The sequence below is a fragment of the Calonectris borealis genome, chromosome 9 (genome assembly GCF_964195595.1).
Source record: "Calonectris borealis chromosome 9, bCalBor7.hap1.2, whole genome shotgun sequence".
In the NCBI taxonomy this organism is placed as follows: Eukaryota; Metazoa; Chordata; class Aves; order Procellariiformes; family Procellariidae; genus Calonectris; species Calonectris borealis.
In genome coordinates, this window is record NC_134320.1 from 6,175,080 (window position 1) to 6,184,681 (window position 9,602).

Here is a 9,602-nt window from a genome sequence, read left to right on the forward strand (position 1 = left end):
CTTGTGTGGACTTGGATTTCAAATAGTCTCACTTTACTGTAATTTACTTCAGCTTAATTATATCTTAAAGTGGAGTAAAGACCACTTACTCAGAATAAAAGCAGCTTAATGCAGATTAACCAATTCACTTTAAATCTGTACTCTTAGTTAACTCAGACCGATTTCCCTCTGTCTCTCTGAGCAGGCAGGTCCAGGGCCCCAGTGCCCTGTAAGGTGGCACTGATCTCCCACGCAGAAGCAGCTTTTAAGTGAAAAACTTTGATGACCTAAAACTGCCTCATCTTCATTTTTCCCCCTGCTGGAAATAGCCTTCCTCCCTGCTGAGGAACATACATTGTACGTTACGATTAAAACCACCATTGTAATTAAAAACTACCTGCAGGACACCCTCTGCTCGACTTGTGATTGGAAAATCCTGTGGAAGGACTGGAGGAGCTCTCAGTCTCTTAGTGACAAATCTCATGGCAGTCTCAATGCTGCTGCTAATGTGTTCCTTTTACATTTAAATCGCAGCTGATAACTTACACTTTATGGAAGAGACAGGGGGTTCACACCTACCTGTGTGTTGCCATCTAGCCTTCTGGCAAAGTGCATGAAACCAGTGCTGTATTTTAAAGTAAAATGACATGGAAACGCTGTGGATAGAGCAAGAGCATTTGATGCTGCCTCCTCTCTCCTTCTAGGAAAAGATGATAAAACTTCTTCTGCAAGGAAACTTAGGGCAAAAAAAAAGCACTGTGCAAAAGTCAGCCGTGGATTGCAAGTCCGACTAGCCCTAGCAGCAGTACTTGCTGGGGTTCAGTAGTCTTGAAGACAAGGCTCTGCTATTTGTGTCATGAGAAGAAAAGGGGCCACCTGGTATGTTTGCTCTGCTCTGGTTGCCAAAACAGCACAAAAATGCTGCAGAACCCTTTACGGACTGGTTAAGGTGCTGGTGTCGTTCTGCTGTAATTTGTCTGTCCGCTATCGAATTTGCTTATAGTTTCATAGGAAAAAACCAATAAATTTAGAAGCATTTTCTGGGGGCTGGGTGTTATTTCAGTTGCCAGCTGTGTGACCAAAGAGCGCTGCTTTTTTGGGGTGATGTTCTCTAAGGCCCGTACGACAAAATAGCCATCTATCCCATGTAGAAGACAAATAAAATCAGTCACTATAGCAACTGAAGTAAACGTTAATTATGCTAAATATAGTTCTCCCTAGGCGCTGTGCTATGTAAAAATAACTCGTACGTCAGCTCCCTACCTTTCTGGGTGCTGTCTTGTCTGATTCCTGCACTGACCAGAACTGGCCTGCTGCTTATTGCCGTAAACCCTGCGGAGTAACTCCAGAGCGAGGGCGGGCTGTCCCCTCTCGCATGCGACCAGTAAACCCAAATTTCCTTGGGAGTTACCTCCCTGCATCTCCTGCAGGTCTTCATCCTTCTCCCAAAGGACTTCTGGGACCTAGGGAGCTAGGTCTTTTAAAGCTAAGCTGGTATTTATGTTTAATTCAAGGTGAGGGAGAGGGTGACTGAGAACCAATTAGCTTAAAATTAAGTTTCAGACTATGGGCCTGAAGCAAGCCCTCTTATAGTTGATGAGAAAATTCCCATTGACTGAAGAGACTTTAGCTCAGGCACCGTGTTTCTTCCTGAAATGGGGCCAACACTCAATCCAGATATTAAAGGAGAGAGTATGTAAAAGCTCTTTCTCCAGTAAGTACAACGTGGTTTATGCCTCTGGTGGGTGACATCTGATGTGTCCGTGGGTCAGTGCAGGGCTCATTTGTGTGCGTGCTGCGAATGTGGTGCCTGTGCTGTAGACACCTGCTATAATCATCCTTTGTTATTCCTGCCTGATGCTAAGAAGGGAGATCTCTAAAGAAAATGGGGCTACATGGAATTGTTTGATATTAATTTCCTCTTGTATCAGTTTAGCTTGATCCTAACCTTGATTCTTAGATTTACATCCAAATACTATGCAAAGTCTCTCTTGGGACATCCCAGGGGTTTACTAGGGATTGGTTCTGCATGCAGTGAAATGCCTACTTTCAAAGCTATGTAGTGTTTCCGTATCACAAAAAAAGGATGCAAAATAGTGCTAGGAGCAAAATTTCAGTCAGTTAGCTATTTTTCAGATGTTAGAGGTGCTGAAAAGCAGGTAAGAGAAGGCTGAATGCTTGACTGCTCGTTGAACACCCTGCAATACTGCTTGTTACACTGCTGCAAAGCTTAGTTTTGAAAAAATTCCAGGTAAATCATTATGAAATGATCAGCTCTTTTAATGACAACCGTTGCAGATAGCAAATTTACTTACTGAAATGACATGATAAACTGCTCATAAATATCAGAAAGTATAGGGCTGTACACTTGTTGAAACAAATGGGAGCTATACCTCCTTTTCAAGGAGAAGAATCTTACCCCTCACTTTAGAGGTGTAAGTTGTAATCTGTTTTGGGTTTTTTTTTTTTGGTTAGTTTTGTGTTGGTTTGGTTGTGGCTGTTTGGTTTGTGTTTTTTTTTTTTTAAATAAAATTGATATGACCTAGATTGTATTATCCAGCAAATTGGTTCAAGTATCCCAAATGCAACTATTGGGCACCATAAATAAAGTGCAGCCGCCGTCCCTTTGGTGTCATGTCTCGGGAAATGTGTGAAGGCAGGTAGTGAATTATGTGCCTGAGCACTTTGATGTGCAGCGCTGGGCTCCTGCTGGGTTTCTCATGCTGCTTCGACATAAAACTACCGTACCCAGCAGTACGGGTGCTGGGCACAGCCTGCAGCCGGCCAGTTAAACCGCTCTGATGGGCAGTGTTGAAAGCCCTTCCCTTCCTGTGTGCTTGAAAACCATGAAGGGCAAAGCAAGCGTGCTTACAAACCAATTTGCATGGTCACTGGACTATTGCTAAATGCGTTTTCTGCTGAAGGGGTGTGTGCACAACAAAACCTTTCTGTACAAAGCCTCTCGGACCTGCTGTTAACCTGGGTGGTACCCGCCTCCGCTAACTAGTGTCCAGTGCCACTTGTTCCATATCCGTGGCACTACCTCCTCCTATTGCAAGGCTAAATATAATTTTCTATGGTAGGCTAAATTCATTCTAAGTGTAGACAGAGAAAGCTAAATCCTTTTCTGAAAGCAGGTTTTTGTTGTTGCTGCTGTTATTGCACCCGACAATGGGAATTTATTTTTGCCTAAGCTTTGCCAAACTCCTTGTCCTGGAAGAAAACGGAAGCCTCCCAAATATTTAGGAAGGATTAGAAACCTTTTGGGGCTATAATATTTTTACGGTTATTCTTTCTGGATTATGCTGAGTCGTGGCAATCCCATTTCTCAAGTTGCTATTTCTGCTCCTATTGCTACTGTGAAATGCAGCCTCAAGTCCTCTGTCAAAACCGCTTACCTGTGAAAGCATGGAGAGACCAAACTGTTCGGCTTGCACATAGGAAATCGGGCGGGTGAGGTACAGCACGAGAATCTCTTTATTTACAGCTACAACACCAAACAGCACTGGTGCAGTTCCAGGGTTCTTGCTGGCGCGGAGCTGCAGGTGGTGTTTGCCACAGGTTACAGGGTTAATGGAACAGAAACTAACAATTTGTGTTGAAAACATAAATACGCATCACAAGCCACACACTTATTTAACACCTCAAAGACATGTACCAAACCCAAATTTGTATAGCAGAAGAGGGAACAGATTCTTGCATATACGAAAGTCACCAGTCACATAGTTGCAAAATTAATACTAACGTAGGAATACATGTTGAAATTGAATAATCCACCTAGACACAATATCAAGGAAAGGAAAAGATGAACTGAAAAATTTCTGGTGTGCTTTGTAATCTGAAAATAACGAAGTATCCTTTAAAAGTGTGTGCTTGGGAATAAATAATTGATGTGGTGTATTCATTAGCAATAAGGGCATCCGTTGCTTTGATTTCATCCAGCAATACAACCTCAGTAAAAGCCTCACTTCATGGGTTCAGCTTCTGTATTTGAAAATATTTGATGTTATTACTACAATTGTGACTTAGGAATAAAAAAGGAACTAGCAGATTGTGCAGTAATGTGTGAGAGCATGAGAAGGCTTTTGGTAACATTGCAAGGAAAAAAGAAACCCACATCCCTGGAAGGAAAAGACAACTTACAATCACCTGTAAAAAATCGAAAATGTCTATTTGAAACGGAGACTCTTGTAGCGATGTACACAGAGTGCTCCGTGGTGGTGAGGAGACGGAGATGCAAACCAGTCTGACGGAGGTGGTAGGGCCGTGCTGTGCCAGCCTGCTGCTGGCGAATGCCCTCTGCCTCCGAGAGGGCACGCGAAGGGCTTCAGCATTCGGTGGTAAAACCAAAGGTTTAAGACCTTTGAACGGGAATGTCTTTTGATTGATTGGAGTGCATTTGGCAGGCTCGGCGGCGGAAGCCGAGATGCAGGGGCTTGCATCGTCCTCGGGGGCTGTTTGGGGAATCTGCTGATCCTGTGAAGGTTTTGTGGCAGTCATTTCTCAATACTGCTCTCTCCTAAATGCAATACTTCGTTTTAAGGTTGTCGATGGTCTGATCTAGGGATAGATGTTTTTACTTCCAGGAAAGAATTACAGGCAGATTCCTGCATCCTCACTCCTGGGCAGCTGCAACCGGTGACTGTGCTGAAGTCCTTGGCGGTTCGCTTATTCCTGAACGTGAACATGTACATATGTATAGGGAAAGATCTAACATGGGCAATCTGAAATGGATCCAACTCATGCAGTGATCAAAAAAATTCAATTAACTTTTTCTCCCACGTTACTCATTCACCCAGACCTCTGCGTTTCCCGGTTCTGGCTTGGCTAATGCAAGGTAATTAAAGCGCTGCGATACCAGTTGTTGATAGCTACCTTGGCAGTGGTGTGGACGTACTTCAGTGTGAAGCTCATCTGAAAGATGGTATTTCCTTGTAGTTCGGGATTTGAAAAGTAATCCTCCACAGAATGGTGCTATTTCACATTTTCTTTCCCATTTGGGATGACAAATATTGTCAAAATATTGGGATTGTGCGCAGAGTTAATGAGGGAGAAGGTTGTTCAGTGTTTGTTTGTTTTTAATTCTTCCTCCAGCTGTACTTCTGAGGCTTTCCAACACTTCTCTGTTTGTAGAAGATACCATCTGTCACTTCAGTTCCCAAAGATGATCCAGGAGGAAGATCCTGTAGAAGGTCCCCAACCAGCTTCCCTGATGGGGTGACTGCGACTATTCTGGGTAAAAACACACTGTACCCGCTGCTGCCCAGTGCCGCAGGGTTTCATCTGGTATAAATGAATGCGGCTGCACTGCTCACAGCCTGCACTGACTGGCCTGGCTCCACAAATACTCAGATAACGGCACTCCTAAAAAGAGCTGGAATCACTCTTGCTTTTGCCTTAACGCTAACAAACTGGCAGATTTCCAGAGGCGAGGGCTTTACCCAGCTGAGTGCTGCATATTCGGGGAATTGTTTGTTCGCTGGGTGTTATGAGGAAATTATTCTTTAGTGCAATAACTTTGTAAGCTAATAATTAAAAAAAAAAATCCCTAAAACACTTGGTTTCTCCAGCTTCAGCTGCAATTTCTATACTTTGAAACATATCCAATATATGCACTTTAAATTTTAGTAGAGCTTTAATTCGTAACTGCAGTTCTTCATAAACTATTCAGGTTTGTATTGAAAAGCGAAGTGAGACTTTTAAGGTGCAGTATAATCCAAACCAGAGAGAGACCGTCTGCAAGTGGATAGTTTCCCTACTGGCGAATAACCTGTTCGCCTCCCCGCTTCGCAGGCAGGTTGTTTCTTGGAGCTGTTCTGCAGCAAGGTGCTCTGGATCTCTGCTTTGTTGTTGTTGGGTTTGGGGTTTTTTGTTTGCTTGGTTTTTGGCAGAAAGTCTTTAGAATATGGGTTGTTTGGTTTTTTTTTTTTAAACCTTTTTCTAGAGGCATCTGTGGGTTTTATTTTGTTTTCTTCCAAAACTCCCATAAAACTCCCAGCGTTTGATTAGGGAAGAGTCTTTAAGAAACAGGGAAGTGGCTTATTGGTGAAACCAACCTCTGAGGGAGCAGACAGGCAATTCTTCGTTAGAAACAAAGCCGCAAACTGAGGTTATTTGGCAAAACTCTCGTGTCTGGACTCAAACCCCCCGAGCGCAGCGGCAGCCCGTGGCATTAGCCCGGCGGCCCGGGCCAGGCGCTGCAGTGAGCCCCCAGCACAGCTCTTTTACCTGTCGGGCTCTCTTCTGGAGGTGGGCGCAGGTTCCCAGCGGGGTCCGGGCTCTCGGCCGAGGGCTGCCCGGCCGAGGCAGCCGCCGCGGGGCCGGTGTCACCCTGCGCCCGCTGCAGCGCCCGGCAGGACCTGGACGAGGACTTGTTGCTGGAGTTCGCGGTGGCTTTGTTGCATCTTAGAAGCGCCAAAAAGCACCTGTAAAACTGTCACGTGCACGTAAAGAACAGCAAGTTAGCAGGAATTTTATTCATTTCACTTTCTATAAGACAGGCTTCATCTTACGGTCTTTATATTTATTTAAGTTCCCGGAACGGTCCTGAAAAAAATACGGCTGTAATAATATTTTGTATTAGAAGTTGAATTGTTTTGTAGAAAAAGTATGTCCTCGTGCAAAGTGGGAGCTCGTGCTGAGGTCAGGGTCTCTGTAAGCTAAGGTGGGCTGGGTCCCGGGGAGCAGGAGCTGGGGGAAAGAGCTGCCTGCCTTTTCCCTTCATCTGGGCACACAATCCGGGCACATCAATGAAAGAAGAATAAACCCAAGGAAAATGACAGACATTTTGGCCAATGTTTCATAAACAAGGCAGTGTTAGCACCACTGGAATATTTCAGCACTACAGGGGACAGGTAAAGTGCTAAAATCCAGGCGGGGCATTTTGCCTGCTTGCAGTTTGGATGCTGTATTTATATCGGGGCAGTTGGGTTTTTAAATTCATTTTTTAGATCAATTTATATTTGCATTGTCCCTTGATTAAAAAGTAGTACGGAGGGGAGAGAGCCAGAAATGAAATTTTCAGACAGGCCTGTAACAGTCATCCCGTGTTTTTATCTAATCCAAATATTACTGACTACATAGCAAAATAGAGAATAGAAAGGACTAAATGCTTTTCAGCCTGTTTTCAGGTTTGTAGGAGCCAGTTACCTGGCTGAGCTGACTGCCTGCTCGGATGCAAACACAGCCGGCCTGCTGCGGCGCGGAGATTTCGGGGAGCGCTGACGGATCACTCGTGCTAGCCTGCCGTCAGGTTATTGATACATCCCGTTACTAAAAGCATGGTAGGGATCGAGCTGATGGAATCGCCAATGAAAGCGATGTTGGCTGGTTTGATTTGTGTTTGACCAGGGAAAAGATGAAAAGTTGTGCAATGTGCTTGGTTTAAGCTCTCAGGTGGGGTTGGATCAACATCCATTATTCGAGGGATTTTTTCTGTTGTGTGGCAAAACATACCGTGCATCTGAGAGCGGAGGGAGTCTGTGGCAGAAGAAATAGGTATTTTAGATCTTAGGGGTTGTCTGCATGGCCTCCCTACAACCGCAGAGTCAAATACTGATAGCTGTGATCTCTCTAGGGTCAAGAGTCCAAACCAACTTTAACGGTAATTCTCTGTATAACACAACTGATAGCAGCAAGCTCCGACACCTCCTGCTATCAACAGCCAAGTAAAAAATCATGCAGCTTTTTTGTAGGCAGGCCTGCTTGCTGGGGAAAACAGCTTTTGAAAAGTTTCACACAATTTTTGCGTTAGCTGAAATTCCTTTTTTTAATGAGAAACAGAAACTTCTTAGGAATTAAAGACTTTCTTCGTAATAAAATAATTATCATTTTTCATCAGCCTCTCACCCCTGAGCATTGAAATATTAAGCAGCTTGAAAACTTGTGGGCAATATTGTCTATTTTTCTGGGTTTTGCTTTTCCCCCGCTCCCCTTGTGGTCAAGTTCACGTGGGTGTGTGAGGCTCTTATCAGCCTCTTTCCGTAGTTGCTTAATCCCCAGGAAATTTCTGTTACGTGCTGAGTCTCTTTTATCTGTTTAACCTTCACCTGCCCCTTGCCTGGAGGCATTTGCTCAATGCGAATTACCTGGCCTGTTCTCTGATTTTATCCAGCCTGATTAGAGATTTCTGAACATTTACGAAAGTGCGGGAGGGAAGCCTGGACATAGAATTGTTTTAGAAATAGCATGAAATTAGAGAGAAATGAAAGGTGCATCAGTTATCACGGTACCTCTTATACATTTCCATAGCATCAGGACATGGTTATCTGGATGACCAGCATCTCCTGTTTGCACCGTAAATCTGCCTGGCACTCCTGTGTGCTCCCCCCAGGCCCCCGGGCGGGTGCACCCGTGGGTGCAGCGCTTCTCCCGGGCCTTTCTCAGCCCTCAGTTTGCAAAACGCCCCAGCAATATCTTGCAAATCGAAAAGGCAACAGGGATGCTGCTGGAGAAAAACACCCCAGTTTGGATGTAACGGCAAGGGGGTGATTCTGGTGCAGGTCTCGCGGTACCCGACAGGCTGTAACTCCCCGGGGCTGGCTCGCTGCTGGCAGGCGGATGGCTCCCAGCCCCCGTGCTCGGCACAGCCAGCTGCTGTCCCGGGGCAGCTGACCATTACTCAGGGGTCAAGAAAACCCCCGTCTCAAAACTGGAGTAAAACTTCTGTGACCAGTTAGATGATCCAGCCGCCAAAAAAGGTCAGACATCTAAAATTTACATATAAATAAACACCAGCGTTTTGAGCGCTGCATGAACAAAATACACTAGTTCCTGGGAGTTCCTCTTGTGACCATAGTTGTGCAGCTTAATTTAGGGATACGAAAAACATTGACCTGCAATGTTAGATAGGAAGAGCAGAGAACGTGGATGTGATGGAGAGGGTGGTGGAGGAAAGGTGGAGGGAGCACTGGGTTGTTGTGCTGAACATAACCTGAGACAACACAGATTAACTTGTTTGATTATCTTGTGTGTTTTGGGGTTGGTTTGGTTTTTGGTTTTTGGGGGTATTTTGCATGGCTTGCTAAGGAATAAATCTCACTTTATCCTGCTCTGTCCATCCCTCCTCTCAGCTGCACACAGCTCACTTTTGAGCCCGTTTTGGAGCCAGATCTAACAGAGGAATTAGCAATGCCACTTTTCTAGATGAGTTTTACGAAGCGAGGCAGCTGGACAGAGGTGGGAGAACTGGAAAGAAACAGCAGAGTAAGCACGAAGGATCTTATAATCCCCTGAAGAGCCCTCCCTGGGAGCCGGTGTTCCGTGGCTCTGCTGCTTGTGGAGCAGCCTCTGGGCTGGCGCTTGGTGTGTGGACCTTGCAGGAGCTGGGTGCAGCCCCTGCGCTCGCACGGGAGCCAGAGGAGCCGCGAGCTTCCGTGTTCGCTGTTAGCAGAAAAGCTCAGGTGTTGAATACGAAGGATTTCACACGTGTGTGTGAAACATTAAAACAACCTGTGGCAGCATTTTCTGATCTGAGGTGCTTCTACTGTCTTCTCTCTTGAGTGTAGTGAAACCTGGAGTATTGACTTCTTGGTGGCCTGTACTGAATATAGAAACCTGAACACTGATCGCTGCTAAAATACTAACCGAGCAATGAAAATCAAATGGCATTTAGAAAAAAAATT